The sequence below is a fragment of the Theobroma umbraticum genome, unplaced genomic scaffold (assembly GCF_002168275.2).
Source record: "Theobroma umbraticum cultivar Fairchild unplaced genomic scaffold, ASM216827v3 scaffold_146.0, whole genome shotgun sequence".
Taxonomy (NCBI): domain Eukaryota; kingdom Viridiplantae; phylum Streptophyta; class Magnoliopsida; order Malvales; family Malvaceae; genus Theobroma; species Theobroma umbraticum.
The window spans coordinates 2,904,032-2,910,903 of NW_018397265.1; the positions used below are offsets into that span (position 1 = coordinate 2,904,032).

At 32.9% G+C, this 6,872-nt stretch overlaps 1 pseudogene; it reads left to right on the plus strand.

The window, feature by feature from the left end:
* Window positions 1-562: 562 nt before the first annotated feature.
* Window positions 563-1,432, plus strand: LOC110422792 (CASP-like protein 4D1 pseudogene; annotated as a pseudogene).
* Window positions 1,433-6,872: the final 5,440 nt, after the last annotated feature.

Genomic DNA, 6,872 nt, shown 5'->3' on the forward strand with positions numbered 1-6,872 from the left:
ATGAAAACAAAAGTATTAATGAAAATTTACTTTGATTCATTTATTTTAATACCTTGTAAAATAATATGCAATTGATAATTTGATATTCTGAAACATGACAAAGCCAAGAACTTTTGAAGTCTTTCTAAAGAAAAATAAAATATTAAGAATTTTGTGTACTATATTTTTCTGTCAATTTTGTGTACAACAAAGTATATATCAATAATCAGTAACCTAATAGTAAAGGAATTTGGGTGGATTCAATGTTTGACATTGGGCATTGGAATGGATAACATTTGGCTATTTACTATTTTGACACTTGGAGTTATAAGTGTACTATAAATCGCACTGACTTTAACTTATTTCATTTGGAGACTAGCGAGGATAAGTTAGGAAAAGGAATAAAGCACATTTCTTTTTTGTTGCCACTTTGATACCAACTTTTAGCTTCCGAAATTTTGTCAAAGCATTCTTGGAATATGAAATTGCAGCCACAATAAAACGTAAAGCTCGTAGCTTAAAGTGGGAGTATATGCCGATGATTGCCTATAATTTATGAAAAAGGACTTACACAATCAGTTTGATGGCTGTCAAAGCTGTGGTTAGCTCTACGACCCTTGCGTTGAGAATCTTCGCACTCTTATCTTTACTGGGTTCACTAGTGAGATTGGTTACAAACAGTTTCATATTCGGTGAAGATCACAAAATAACTTTCAAGGATATAACTACGTACAGGTGAGAGAGACTAATCCATATTTCTGCTAGTGTACATGAAATTCTATAAATCAATCTATGATTTCTCAATCTTCTTTCATATATAGTATACATATATTCATTTATTAGCTGTTGTCATCAATTGATAAATGTTACATGATCTTTAATTTGAAACCTCCAGTTACCCTTATTATTGTGTAGTCTAATAACATGGGGTAACCTTCAGGTATGTGTTTTCAGCTGCTGCTATTGGGGTATTGTTTACACTATTGCAGATACCTTTCGCCATCTACCACGTTTGCTGGGCGAAGAGGATGATACACCCAGAACTTTTGCTCAACTTTGATTTTTATGCTGATAAGGTCCCAACCATTGCATGGCATAAACTACGTTAAAAGAAACAATAATCGTATAAAAGATTTTGACTTGACCCTTTGGCTATGCTTGCGCATTATGGCAGATAATTAGCAACCTGTTGGCTGCTGGAGTTGGTGCCGGTTTTGCATATAGCATGGAGTTGAAGAAATTTCTTAGTGGCCTTCTCGATAGCCTAATAGTTCTTGGAGTTCCTGAAGCAGAGAATCTGAAATCAGAGGCAAGTAAATTCCTTGACAAGGGGAATTTTGCCACCAGTCTTCTGCTCATTGGATTCATTTGCGTGGCGGTGCTTTCCGTACTTCCCTCCTCTATGCCAAGAGAGAATCGTAGAGGTTTCATCGGAGGAGATTCTTCGAATTAATTCTGGATATATCTTGTGAATTGGTTATTCATCTTTTTGTTTTACTTTGGGGCAGAGGAAATTTCCAAACCATGAATGTGAACTGTGAAAGGGTACGAACAAGAGGTAAGGGTGAATGATTACTTGCTTTTGTCGTTAAAACATAGCAGATAACAGAATTTATCTCAAATAGTAAATTTTTGCTACTTAAATAGGAATTAAGTGTGACTAAATTTCACCCCAAATATATAAGGATTAATTGATAACTTTAATAATCTAAAGATTATTCTTAATATAGGATTATTGAGATTCCATGAAACGTTGTGATTTTATATCGCTGACGCATATCAAGGGAATGGTGCACCCAAAAATATCAGCTCTACAATCTTGATCTTTCAAGTCAAAAGCTTTGAAATTAATTTAATAAAAGCTTTTACGGGCATAAACTTGACCTATTCTGCACCTTTTCAGGAAGCTCAAAGTACTATCTTCATATACAAATGTTAATTTGAGAGAATCGATCAATTCGGGAAATTGGAATTAGTTCTTGTTATTTTCCCTCCTGGGTTTTATAGGAGAAAGGCTAACTACTGTTGCAGTTACTTATCAATCAGAAGTCAAAATATACTAACTAATGAAGGGGCATAAGGGTTAAGAAAATTACTACAGGACCCATTATTTTAAATGACTCACCTGCTAGTCACATGACACACTAACACTTCTATTACAATCGAGACATAAGTAAAAACATCAAAGCTACTGTTCTTCATTTTTTGGGCATTTCTTTGCATTCTGGAAAATCAATTTTGCTTTTTCTTTTCCCCATTATTCTTTTGATATTGCCCTTCAAGATGAGTATGGATGTTTAAAATGCTCATATATGGGTTAATAAATTTTTTAATTGTCCTGGATTCAAAGCTTTTGCGAAAACATCTACAATTTGTGAAGCGCTATTTAAACATGCTTTGGCACTATGACTCAAACTTGAACTTTCTCTTTAATAAAATGACAATCTAGCTCAACCCGTTTAATCGTTTCATAGAAGATAGGTCTTTTATAGATATGCAATGCAGGTTGATTATCAGAAAATAGTTCCACTGCTCCACCATGCTTAGTATCAAAATCATTTAATAAGAACAGCAACCAAACTATTTCACACCAAGTAAAGGTCATTGACTTATATTTTGATTCAGTTGAACACCTTGACACAACTGTTTGCTTCTTCGATTTCCAACTAACTAGTGATTAACCAAGAAAAATACTAAATCCAATAACAGATCTTCTAGTAATAGGGTAGCTTGCCTAATCACTATTCGCATAGGCTTCTGCACACAATTTTGAATCTGAAGCCAACAAAATACCTTGTCCAGGAGCACCTTTCAAATATTTCAACACTTTATAGGCTGCAATTAGGTGACCCTGATTAGGCTTATCCATGTATTATGATAAGATATGGACAACATAAGCTATATCAGACCTTTTGAAGGTCAAATGTAACAACTTACCTATTAACCGTCTATATTTTGTAGAGTTTGCTAACACATCATCATCACTTTATTGACAAAGCTTGTGATTGTTGTGAATAGGAGTAGAGTTTGGTTTTGATCCAAGCAAACCATGTTCTTTTAATAAGTCTAATGTATACTCTCTTTGGTAGACAAAAATAGCCATTGTTGATTTAGCAATTTGAAGGCCAAGAAAGTATTTGAAACCACCAAGGTCCTTTATTTTAAATTGAGAACTCAAATAATTCTTCACCTTTTTTGCCACTTGAACAAATGAACTACCAATAACAATATCAGCCATAAACACTAGCAAAGCCACAAGCTCTCCATCACTAATTAAATCCATATCTCAACAAAGACTTTGGAAACTTACTATTTCGTTGTCTAGAAGCTTGTTTTAGACCATATTATGATTTGTGAAGCATATAAACTAGCTTAGAACTAGGAGCATACTCCCTCTTAACTTGATATAGTTGAGGTAGATCCATATTGATTATTTCTTCAATGTCACCGTTTAAGATTATGTTGTGATAGAAACCTTCTTTTTGACTATATCTTTTTTTTGTTTTTGACTAAAGGTCTCTTGATAGTCAAATCCATTCATTTGACTATATCTTTTTGTTACTAGTCTAGCTTTATATCTTTCAATTCTACCATCTGTATGTATTTTCAACTTAAAACCCCACTTGAACTTATAAAGCGGAAACCTGAAGGTAAGGCCATAGCACTCCTTGTCCCATTAAGGCTTCCAATTAAGCTTTCATGGCATCTTTCCAATAGTGGACAACTTGATGATAATTTTCAAGTTCTTGGACTTAGGAAAGTGTAGTTGCAAAGGTCTTATGTGTTAAAAATGGACTAGAAGAAGGGTATAGGATGAAAGGTGACTTGATTTGTTTTAGAAAGAAGGTTACTATGATAGGCTTCTAAGTATCTGGAATATGTTTGCTTTTACTATTTTTTCTAGGAAATGAAGGATTCGGTGACATATGATCATTAATGGAATCAATAAAAAAAGATAGAGGAGAAACAAAATTATGCAAAGCTATGTCAATAATAGAATTCAAAAAATTAGAGCTATTTTCATATTAACAAAATGGAATAAAAGTTTCTCAATGAATGGCTATGAACAATTGATTAGGAATATGATCAAGAAATGATGAATTTTCAAAATTAGCATTATTATCAGTAGAATTAAATGTATGCACACAAGATGTTTATATGTGAAACTCGTACTTTCCATTACTTAGATAAATTAGATGATTAACTTGGTGAGCTTATGAAATTCAAAGACTAGCCAAAGAATCTTGATTTGATCCTTGACATTTCAGAATCAAAGATCATGGAGGTTGTGGAAAGGAATTGGGATGGAATTAGGCTTAAAAAGGGATAATTTTTACAAGTGAATACTTAAAAAGTCAACCCAGTGCATAAAGGATCGACCTTGTGAAGTAAAAACAAGGGAAGTGATAACATTCTGGTCTAGGGTTGACCCCAACCCCTCTGTAGTCCACCCAATGGCATCCGACCAGCTTAAACAGGCTTAAACTCCCTAAAACCCAAGACACACTCATTTTTTTTTCATATGTTTGTTCTTCCACCCATTTTCTCTCAAATTTCACATCTTCCAAGACCTTCAAACTCCATTATCAAACCTTGGATTCTAAGTACCAAAAGTAAGGATTTTCACTCCCCAAACTTGGTTTGTTTATTTTTGTTTTTCTCTATTTAACAACTAGAAACTTTTCTTAGGTTTTCAAATTTTGGCTAGATCTCTCCACTAAAAGCTCACCAAGGAGGAAGGATAGGGAAGATAAGTTGCTTACTTAATGTGTATGGGATTTGGATGAAAGATTGATGGAAATCATTGCAAATAAATGAAGATTAAATGGAGTTAGAAATGGGTATTCGATGTATTGCAAAATTTTTATTTATTTTTCAGAATATTGATGATTAAACATCATTTTAGGTATTATTGGAGTAGTTTGATTTTGGTTGAAAAAGTTAAGCTTTTGACAAAAGGTGCTAAAAGGAAAAGCCACTCTTCAATAGATGGGTAGATATGGCATTTTTAATTGTTTTTATATAATTAAACATGCCTATTCTACAACCTTGCATTAAAACATATTTTGATGAACTTCGTGATGTGAAAAATGGTTTCAAGCTTGTTTTATGAAATCTACGTATAATATGTAAATATGTTATTTAGTTTTAAGCATGGGAAATAAGCCTTTCAAATGTTTGATGCCCAGAAAATTGATATTTGTCTATGGTTATTTGGATGGTTGATGATTTGAAAACTTGGAATGAGAAAAAATGATTAATTTTGCATAGACCCTAGCAATGGGTCAATTTGTCCTTGAGATAGATGACTCAACTTAGTTTTCCTTTTTTTTTTTTTGATCTTTGGTTTTGTTTCGAACTCCTTTAATTGATGATTGGATTCATCCTTTGTTAGAAATTGGACATTGGATCCTTGACTTTGATTTGTTTCAAACCCTTTGATCTTGGATGGTGAATGAATACACCTTTTTGTTTGGAAATGAACATTTGAATATTTGGAAATATAAAACAAAATGTTTTAATGGAGCCTACTTGAGTTATGGACCTTTAGCTAGTTACAGTAGCCACTAGCCATTATGCACAATGCTTTACTTTGATTGGTTAGCTAACAAAGTCCTAGCCCTTTGACTTGGTTTCGTTTGGTAGTTGATACAATCCTACCTCCTTTGGTATACGATTGATAACTATTATGTGTCCTACCACTTTGGTTCTACAACACACTTTGATTTGATTGTCCATGCTACCTAACGCTCCACAATCTATTTGAAATGACATTTGACAATATGGAATTAGTAGTCGATATTTGATTTGATTTTGGACTTTGTAATGGATATTGTTTTGACTTTGAACTTTGAATTTGGTATTTGATTAAACTTTGGTCTTTGGATTTAACATTTGTTTCAACCTTGGTGCTTGAATTTGATATGTATTTTGATTATGGGATCTGAACTAGTATTGGTCTTAACCTTGATCTATGGATTGGTTATATGCCTTGAATTTAGTGTTTAAACTTCATTTGTTCAATTTAGCATGGATAATGTTATTTTTGAATTCCAATAGTTTTCTTTCACTATTTTCTAAAAGTATTAACATTATTTCATTTTTTAAACTAAACCTTTGTTTGCCTTATAAAATCATTTTAAATAATTTGTATCCATCGAGACAATGATTTGAGATTTTTTAGACAATTGATCATACTTGACACATAACTTGCAACTTGGGTTGTTTGAATTTGCTCAGGGTTTGTGTAACGACCTCTTCCCCCGATCGTTACCGATGCTCGAGACTTACGAGTTAACCCGTCAAATCTCAAACAAGTCTTAGTTAAACCTCCAAGAAATTTAAACTCAAATTACAATTTCAACACCATAGTTCATTTAAACCAAATAATCATAATATTTGATGCATTGTATCTGGATACTAATAACCAGGTTTGATAATTCTATACGATTTCAACATAATATGTAGTAGTCATTACATAACCTTAAGTTCTAACCAGTACATTTTCAGTAACTATTAATTATTACAAGCTTGACTATTTGACACAAACCGACCTCTAGGCCATTACCTAGGTTGTAGCCAACCTCAAGATGCTGAACAAAATCTTAAAACTGATTACTTATCTGCAAAAGAAAATAAAAGGGGGTGAGTCTCACAGACTCAGTGATCATCAACTCTGTGAGTAGGGCGTAGAGGGGAAAACAAGCTAAATGCAGAAGATTTGAAGATTTAGAAACATAAGAGTATATACAAACAATTTAGTCAAAAGGAAGATTTGTGCCTTATATGCAAATGAGTAAGTTTATGTTAATTAATCATTCAACAACGGGTTTAAAGTAATTAGCTGTCATCATGCATGCTCTCGTAAAATTCAATATGTTACAAAGCTTATG